Below are 9,969 nucleotides of genomic sequence, written 5' to 3'. Positions count from 1 at the left end.
CACCACCCCATAGGCTTATGCACCCTGAAAGCCAGCTGCTTCAAGTTTCTCTGAGGAACTATCTTACGTGGTTTTACAGAAAAAGACTGATTTTTAGGATGATACCGATGCTAGTTTTACCCTCTGTTAATTTACCCAAGTGATTAATTTTGTGCTGGGAATTTAATAACAGACATTATTTCCATAGTTAAAATAGTTCAGTTGTTACTGACCCTTCTGTCCCAGAAGTACACAAAGGTAAGAAGAATACACTTAATAGGGACTTCCCTGGAGGTCCAGTGGTTAAAATTCCAGGCTTTCACTGCACGGGGCATGGGCTTGATCCTCAGTTGGGGAACTGAGATCCCACATGCCATGGGAACATGGTCCAATATCCTCTCATACTTAGTACAGTATGGGAGACTAGACAATTAATTAGCTCTATGTCAAAATTATCCAGTTTACATTTTCTGAAGAAAGAAAACAGGATTCTTGAAGCACTGAGGAAAATAGACATTTTATATTGAAAATCTACAGTATTCCTAATACTTCCTATATAATTATTTGCTTGGTGCATTATTCTGAAAATATTTGATCCAGTAGACATCCCCCATTGTCTTGGGTGCCCACCTTGGTCATTTGGCAATGTGTGCTCAAAGAAAGAAGGTTAATTTTACCAAGATATCAAAACATTACTCAGGAGTACTGGGGTACCAAAAACGAGACCCTTCCCTCAACAAATGTATAACAATTGTGACACACTTGATGAGTTATAATCAATTCCAACTTAAGTCTCAGAAATTTGTCGGTAATAATGAAGTACCAAAATTTACAAGTGATACATTTAAAATTAATTAGATTCAGGTTATCTCTGTAATAGCATCACTTTGAAAGAATATATGTACATTCCAATATGCTTTCTGGGGGAAGAAAGGGAAGTTTATGGATAGCTACCAGAGACTGACATTATTTCGTGAGTGTACCCATGGAAATGTGTCACAAGCAATAGATGTGAGCAACATCTGTCTTCTCCACAGGAGTGGAGAATATTAGAGCTAAAGCATGTCTTACAGTGTACATTATTTGTCTATTTCACCAAGCCATCATTTCCCCTTCTTGTGGTAATATCATCTTTATTTGAAATCAGGCAGAGCAGGACAAGGGGGAACAAGCAATATGTTCAAGGAAGTCTCTGAGGCAGCCTCCACAGAGAAGCAGAAGGAATTGGAAGATAAAGTGACGAGTCCAGAGAAAGCTGAAAAAGTAAAATTAATAGCAAGGGATCCTCATCTGGGACAAAAGCCTAGAGGTTCAGATTTTTTAAGAAAATGTTTGCAGAAAGGGAAAAAATACTTCAATTCTGGGGATTACAACATGGCAAAAATGAAGAACAAGCAACTTCCTATTGCAGTTCCAGATAAGACAGAGATCACTGGCAACCACAAGCCTACTCCACAGGATCTTTCTCAACGAAAGCCTTGCCTTGTTGCCAGCAAGCTGACTGGCTGATTAAAAGAGCTGAACTGCGTGAATCTTCTAATTTCCTTTATTTCTGTGCTGTTCAATCTATTCAGAAACATAGGTCTCCCATTATTTCTCCTTAATATGTTACTTCTCCACTTTTAGTTTAACAATGCACTGATGAAAAGAACATGTTAGTGTGCAATATAATCTGCTTGAAAATGATTGTATGTATTGTTGTTCAGTTGCTAAAGCATGTCCAACTCTTTGGAACCCCATGGACTGCAGCACGCCTGGCTTCCCTGTCCTTTACTATCTCCCAGAGTTTGCTCAAATTCATGGCCATTGAGTGGGTGATGCTATCTAACCATCTCATCTACTGTCGCCCTCTTCTCCTTTTGCCTGCAATCCTTCCCAGCATGAGGTCTTTTCCACTGACGTGGCTTTTTGCATCATGTGGCCAAAGTATTGGAGCTTCAGCAACAGTATTCAGGGTTGATTTCCTTTAGGATTGACTGGTTTGATCTCCATGCAGTCCAAGGGACTCTCAAGAGTCTTGCTGTTGTCTAAGTCATATCTGGCTCTCTGCCACCCCATAGACTGGAATACAGCCCCACCCATCAATAGATAGGCTGCCTAGTCATATTAGCTCACATGCTTAGTCGCTCAGTCGTGTCCAACTCTTTGTGACCCCATGGACTAAAAAAAAATTTTTTTTTTTAAATAAGATAAAACAGGGACCCACCCCCTACCACCCCCACACACATTGGGTTAAGAGAAAAGCAACTCCCCCACCAGCTCCAGGGGTGGGTGTAGGACCCAAGGCTAGACTATCAGAACTTTGCATCCTCTGGCTATAGTGACTAGGAAAAAAATATTTGGCTGCAGGAACTAGCAGGAGGAATTGAACCAAGGGCTACTGAATTGCTATAGAAACTTGACAAAGAATCCCCAGGCCTATCAGCCTATTGCCTTTCTAGGCTCCCAACTTGTACCACAGCTAAAGCTGAGTAGTCAGTCTCAAGAAAGGGCATTAACTCCATACCTACAGGGGGCTCAGTGGTAAAGAATCTGCCTGCATTGCAGGAGACACAGGTTCAATCCCTGGGTCAGGAAGATCCCCTGGAGAAGGAAATACCCACTTCAGTATTCTTACCTGGAGAATCCCATGGAAAGAGGAGCCTGGTGGGCTATAGTTCATGAGGTTACAAAAGAGTCAGACATGACTTAGCAACTAAACAGTCACCACCACCACCTCTGGTATAGCCATAAAGAATAAGAACAAGCAAGATTATCTAGCAGGAAGAACCAGGGGCCAATAAAGAAGATCCCTAGAGAGAACAAATTTGGTGGTTGCCAATTGGCTGGCCAAGAAACTCACTTCACCACCAGGGAAGGGGGAGTCTTCCTTATTCTAGCCCCGCTGGGTATAATGTATGCTATGGATCAACGATAACTGTTCTATTTTTCATCCATTCTCTCCTTTCCAGAATTAGACTTCCATTGTAGTTATTCTATTTTTCTCCACCATTTTTTAGATATGTTAGATATAGACAAGTTTTGGTTGCCAGACCTCAAGGGGCCATATCCAAACTTGATGAGGAAGACAACATACATCAGTCAAAACTCTTGATCTTGAACCTGAACAAAGGATCCAGATAACATCATAGGTTGTCTCACTGGGGAGGGAAATTTGGTAAGCATTTTTTCAATATAAGCATGAATATTTTTTAACCACAACTACTCACCCCTTACTTCCTTTCTAACAGAATTCTAATCTTGTTTATAGAACTGTTTTCCACAAGGCCATGGCCTAAAATGAAGTCAGAGAGGTAACCTGGGACCATATCATGCTTGTAGGTCACTTAAGAATTTGCATTGTATTCTAAATTCACTAAAATATAAGCTCCATGAGGTCATAGATTTTTGTCACTGTCCTAGAACAGTGTCTGGCGTGTTAAATACACGATAGTTTAATAGGAGGGCTTTGTGCAGGGCAGTGATATGACCTGCTGCCCAGAGAAGAGACGACAGGGTACAGAGCGTGTAGCATGGAAGTAGGGAGGTTAGTAAGTCTACCACAGAATCCAGGCGAGAAGTGACAGGGATTCAAACTGTGGGCAGGGGTTGTGGTTGAGGTAGAGAAGTGGCCAAAGCACATTTTGAAGACAGAGACACAGAATTTTCTAATATGGATTGTAAGAGAAACAGAGAAGACTGGAATAACAACAAAACAGTTATTAATAAACATGGAGCAATGTTTGATTCAAAATCACATGGCTAGATAATAAAGCTTTAAATAGTTGCTAGAACTTCTCTCCTTGGTTCTTTTTTTAAATTCTAGTAAACAATACATAACATAAAATTTACCATTTTACCTATTTTTAAGTATACAATTAAGTGGCCTTAAGTAAATTAACAATGTTGTGTAATTATCACCACAATCTATTTCCAGAAATTTTTTTAAAACATAGACTTTTTAGAGCAGTTTTAGGGTCACAGCAAAATTGAGCTAAAAGTACAAAGAGTTCCAGTATTTTCCTTTTCCCAACATACTCATAACCTCCCCTACTTAGAAACTGTTCATCATTCCAAACAGAAAACTTGTACTCTTTAAACAATAACTTAGGATTTTGCTCCCTACTCCCTGATGGTGCAGTGGTAAAGAATCCACCTACCAATGCAGGAGACGTAAGAGATACTGACTCGATCCCTGGGTCAGGGGGAATCTCTGGAAGAGGAAACGGCAACCCACTCCAGTATTCTTGCTTGAAAAATTCCACGGATAGAGGAGCATGGCAGGCAAAGTCACAGAGTCAGACATGACTGAGAGACTGAACACAGCCAGCCCCTGCCTATACTTCTAGTCTATTTTCTGTTTCTATGAATTAGTCTATTTTTAAATGCCTCATATAAGGCATTTAATGAATCATTTGTGCTTTTGTGTTTGGCATATTTCACTTATCATGTTTGCACTGTTCTTTCATGTTGTAGTATGTATCAATGGTTCATTTCTTTTTAAGGCTGAATAATATTACATTGTGTACATATATATACCACATTTTGTTTGTCTATTCATCTGTTGATGCATACTTTATTTCTACCTTTTGCTATTGTTAATAATGTTGCTAAGAACATTAGTACACAAGTATCTGAGTCCATGTTTTCAATTTTTTTGATGTATATCTCACAGTAAAATTCCTAGAGTAGAACAATATGGTAATTCTATGTTTTACTTTTTACAACAGTTGCACTTTATGTTTCCACCAACAATGTACCAATTTTTCTACATTGTTCCCACACTTGCTATTTTTTGCTTTTTTGTAATAGCCACCATAATAAGCGTGAAGTGGTATTTCATTATTTGATGTGTACTTCTCTAAAGGCTGAAAGTGAAAGTCGCTCAGTTGTGTCTGACTCTTTATAACCCTATGGACTATACAAGTCCATGGAATTTTCCAGGCCAGAATACTGGAATGGGTAGCCTTTCCCTTCTCCAGAGGATCTTCCTAACCCAGGGATCAAACCCAGGTCTCCCACATTGCAGATGGATTCTTTACCAGCTGAGTTGCAAGGGAAGCCCAAGAGTACTGGAGTGGGTAGCCTGTCCCTTCTCCAGGGGATGTTCCCAGGAATCGAACCAGGGTCTCCTGCATTGCAGGCAGACTCTATCAACTGAGCTATGAGGGAAGCCCTCTCTGAAGTCTGGTGATGAGCATATTTTCATGTGTTTATTGACCATTTGTACATCTTTGGAGAAAAGCTCATTCAAATCCTTTGCCCATTTTTGCAATGGGTTGTTTTCTATTGTTGAGTTGCAGCTCTTTATATATTCTGGATATTATATTTTTAGTCAGATATGTGATTTTCTCCTACTTTGTGGGTTGTCTTTTGGCTCTCTTGAGTGATACTTTGATGTACAAAAGTTCTAAATTTTGATGAAGTCAAATTTATTTCATTGTTGTTGCTTATATTTGTAGTGTCATGTCTAAGACAAGGTCAGGAAGATTGATTGATTGATTTTTCGATATATAGAAAAGCACTAAAATTATTAACTTGAGATACCTATTCTTTGTAGTTAGCAGTAATTTTTTGACAAGATGTATGCTTGACTATGTGTATTTCCCAGCTAAGAAAATTCATATACATATTTGCTCCTCCCCCTAACTCTTTGGAGCAGTCCCCTTATAGCAACTGAGAGGCTGTTTCCCAGGCTATAGTACTCAGTAAGCTCCCTGAACAAAACGTAACTCACAACTTTCACCTTGTATGTTTTTCCTTAAGTTGTCACAGGAAAGCAGACTTTAGGCTATAAATGCCCAGAAGTGAAGAATCAAATTCCTGAAGTCCATGGACAAACTAAGCTGTATTTTAAAGGTTTTTCAAGAGTATTAGAGCCTGAAAAATCAGCAAGACGGATGTGTACTATAAAAGAATAAAACTGCCCAGTAGTATTATAATATCTGTGCCACTGAAAGTTAATGGGCTGTCTCTTGTAAATTTTCATATCCTCCTCACAACATCTATGAAAGATAATGAGAAATAGAGTATATTATAGCTAAGAGCACTAGGACCTTGGATTCCAAAAGAGCAAGCAGTCAGCCAAATGCAGAATATGAGACATTCTATCGGACAAATGATCTGGCTTCTCCATGGAATCAATTACAAGAAAAAAAAGTAGGTGTGTGTGGGGAGAGGGCAGGGTGAGGAGGTGACTGTCAACGAATACAGGAGACTTAGGAAATACATGCAATGCATAAAACTGTTTGGATACTAATTTGAGAAAACTAACAGTAAAAAAACACCAGTAAATGATTGGAGAGGTTTTAAAATGGGCTAAATATTAAATGATACTAAGAAATAACTATTAATTTTGTTGGATGTACTAATGGCATGGTGGTTATATTAAAAAATTTCTCACTCAGAGATGTATAATGAAATATTTATGAAGTGATATCTGGGATTTGCTTTAAAACACTGAAAAAAATGAGAAGGGATAGACGAAACAAGATTGGAAAATGTTGGTAATTGTTGACAATGGTGATGTATACAGGGATTCACTCTACCACTCTTTCTCCTTTATATATATGTTTAAAGTGTTCTATAACAAAGTTAAAAATAAAAATAAATAATAAAATATGTAAAAGGAGAAAGAAAAACAGAACAGACCTGGTCCGCATCCTGGTTCAACCACTTACTTGCTAGGTTACCTTGCAGAAGCTATTTGAAATCTGTAAAATGGCAATAATAAGGGTAGGTAAAGCATTTAACACATTATGGTCTGCATAGTAAAGCTCAATAAATGTTAGCTAATATTATTATGAAAAATAAAAAATATAATTACAGACTTGATTTACAGTAATTTAAAAAACTTCTTTGTGTCAAAATATTAATAATTAATTACTGTATGATTTGTAACAGAACTCTGGAAACAATATAGATGTTCATTTACTGAAGTTTACTCACATGAATTATATACATTTTTATAAGGGAATTTCTCACACATCTATAAAAATAATCACGTGCTAAGTTGAGACCTATCAATTCTATTGCTCAGCATCATTTTGGAGATACTATCTAATGTAAACAGACAAAAAAGAAATTAGAGGTAAAAATCAGAAAGAAAACAGTAATACTGACTTCTGTGGATGATATGCTCACATACTCAAAAACCTCTCCCCAAAATCAAAAGAATCAACCGCAAAAAGTACAAACCAAAAAAGAATTCAAGGTAAGGTGGTGGTTGTTGTATTAGTCGCTCAGTCGTGTCTTACTCTTTGCAACCCCATGGGATTGTAGCCCACCAGGCTCCTCTGTTCATGGGATTCTCCAGGCAAGAATACCGGAGTAGGTTGCCATTCCCTTTTCCAAAGTATAATGTTACCTGTAAGTATTTTGTGGATGTTCTTTATCAAATTGAATGTGTTTCCCCCTATTCCTAATTTGCTGAAGGTTACGTGACACCAAAAGCACAGTCTATACACGGGAAAACTGCTAAACTGCATTTTATCAGCAATAAAAATCTTTGCATTTCAAAAGATTCTCTTAAGAAATTGAAAAGAAGGGACTTCCGTGGTGGTCCAGTGGTTAAGACTCCCAATGCAGGGGGCACGGGTTTGACCCCTGGTTGGGGAACTAAGATCCCAAATCCCATACGCCACACAGCATGGCCTAAAAAATTTTAAAAATGGAAAGAAAATTTGCAGACTGGGAAAAAATATCTGAAAATCATACATCTGATAAAGGAGTTGTATGCAAAATATATAAAGAATTCTTTGGACTAAATAAAAGACAACCCAATTAAAAATGGGCAAAAGTTTGTAAGTTCACCAAGAAAGACATTTGAGTGGCTCTTTAGCCCATGCAAAGATACTCAACAGCATCAGTCACCAAGGCAACTCAGACCAAACCCACACTGAGACCCACCTCACGCCCACCAGGACAGCTGGCATCAGACAATACAGAGAGGATGAGGAAGTGAAGAAGTGAACACTCAGCACTCAGGTAGGAATGTGAAATGGTGGCTCCACAAGTCTACTTAAAGTAAGGTAGCTGAGTACAAAAACTAATATAAGAGAAATCAACAGCTTTCAAATATACATCCAATCAGAAATTATATTGGAAAAGACCACATTTAAAGTGCAAAATAATAATAAAAGGTAAACTCACTAGAAAAGAGGTTAGCAAGAAATGGGTAATATCTGTAAGAAGGGCACAAAAGAACATTTGACAAAATATAAAGGCACCTCTTACTCTTAGATAGGAAGATTCAATACTATAAAGAAGTCAGTTTTCCCTAAAGATATAAATTTAATGTCATCCAAATAAAAATACCAGAATTTTAGACAACATGGCAAGCTAATTCTAAAGATCACATGGAAAAAATAGAAAACAAGACTTTTCAGGAAAAAAAATCTAGAAAAGGAGAGTAATAAGGGGAAGACTAATGTGACTAGATATTAAAACATTATTAAATGTATGAAACCAGTTAAGTACAGATATACATATTAAGGTATCAGAATAGAAAATCTAGAAATAAACCCAAATACATATAGGAATAAAATAAATCTTTGCTCACATAGCCATACAAAAGGAAATTTTAAGGGATGTTCTTCAGGCAGAAAGAAAAAAAAAATCAAAATACTAGAAGTGTGTAGATTTGCATAGTGAGGAGTCAGACCTCTCTCAAGCTTGTCTTTACAAACATCACAGAGACTACCTGCAGATTACTGCATGTGCTCACTCATGCCTACACATTTCAATATACTGTTCTTGGGGTCTGAATGCCGTTTTACATTCCCAATCTGCTAAATTAATACCTGTGCTTCAGAAAAGTTCAGGAGTAGGAGTTATGCTTCCATTAAATATTCTTTTTTGAGAAGAAATAGAGTATGTATGCAGAGAAGGCAATGGCACCCCACTCCAGTACTCTTGTCTGGAAAATCCCATGGACGGAGGAGCCTGGTAGGCTGCAGTTCATGGGGTCGAGAGGAGTCGGACACAACTGAGCAACTTAACTTTCACTTTCATGCATTGGAGAAGGAAATGGCAACCCACTCCAGTGTTCTTGCCTGGAGAATCCCAGGGACGGGGGAGCCTTGGTGGGCTGCCGTCTCTGGGGTCGCACAGAGTTAGACACGACTGAAGCAACTTAGCAGCAGAGTATGTGTGTGTGTGCTCAGTCATCTCCGACTCTTTGCTACCCCAAGGACTGTAGCCATCAGGTCCCTCTGACCATGGAATTTTCCAGGCGAGAATACTGGAGTGGGTTGCTATTTCCCACTCCAGGGAATCTTCCTGACCCAGGGATCAAACCAGCATCTCTTATGTCTCCTGCACTGGCAGGTGGATTCTTTACCACTGTGCCACCTGGGAAGCCCTAGAGTATGTGCAGAGTCTCCTAAATGTTGACTTTCCATTTTCTTGCATCTCCATTTTGTTCCTCATCTGTTATTTGTTCTTTACAGCACTGCCAGAGGAACACTGCTAACATTAAAAAAAAAAACCTGATTGTGTCCTTCTCCTGCTGCTGCTGCTGCTGCCGCTAAGTCACTTCATAAACGGCAGCCCATCAGGCTCCACCGTCCCTGGGATTCTCCAGGCAAGAACACTGGAGTGGGTTGCCATTTCCTTCTCCAGTCCTTCTCCTACTCAAAAATATTTGATGCCAATTAAATGCCTGAATGTTTCTAGAATAAAGTATGAACTTCTTGGGACACCAAATGCTTTCAAGGCCTTCTTGGACTCACCTCCAAACTACTTTCTCTCCTCGGCTCTACCGTGTATATGTGTTTGCACCCCATACTTGCAGCCACTGCAGCCCTTATCATTCACATACATACTTTTCTCCTGGTGCTTTGTTCACCCAGAACCGTCAGCCTCACCTCATCCAACTCTTCACATCACGCCCAATCTCTCCATTCCCTCATCCCCCTGAATCCCCAGTCTTCTCTGCACATTCAGATATTTCAAAGCTTTGTTTTCAATGAAACTGCATCTAAAATATTTTAAGAATGAATGACTCAATCC

The 9,969-nt window shown here is 38.8% G+C and overlaps 1 pseudogene; it reads left to right on the top strand.

The window, feature by feature from the left end:
- On the top strand, window positions 1–2,393 carry LOC138987191 (cAMP-regulated phosphoprotein 19 pseudogene; annotated as a pseudogene).
- Window positions 2,394–9,969: the final 7,576 nt, after the last annotated feature.

Source organism: Bos mutus, chromosome 3 (genome assembly GCF_027580195.1).
Source record: "Bos mutus isolate GX-2022 chromosome 3, NWIPB_WYAK_1.1, whole genome shotgun sequence".
Lineage (NCBI taxonomy): Eukaryota > Metazoa > Chordata > Mammalia > Artiodactyla > Bovidae > Bos > Bos mutus.
This window is presented reverse-complemented; position numbering and strand designations above follow the sequence as displayed.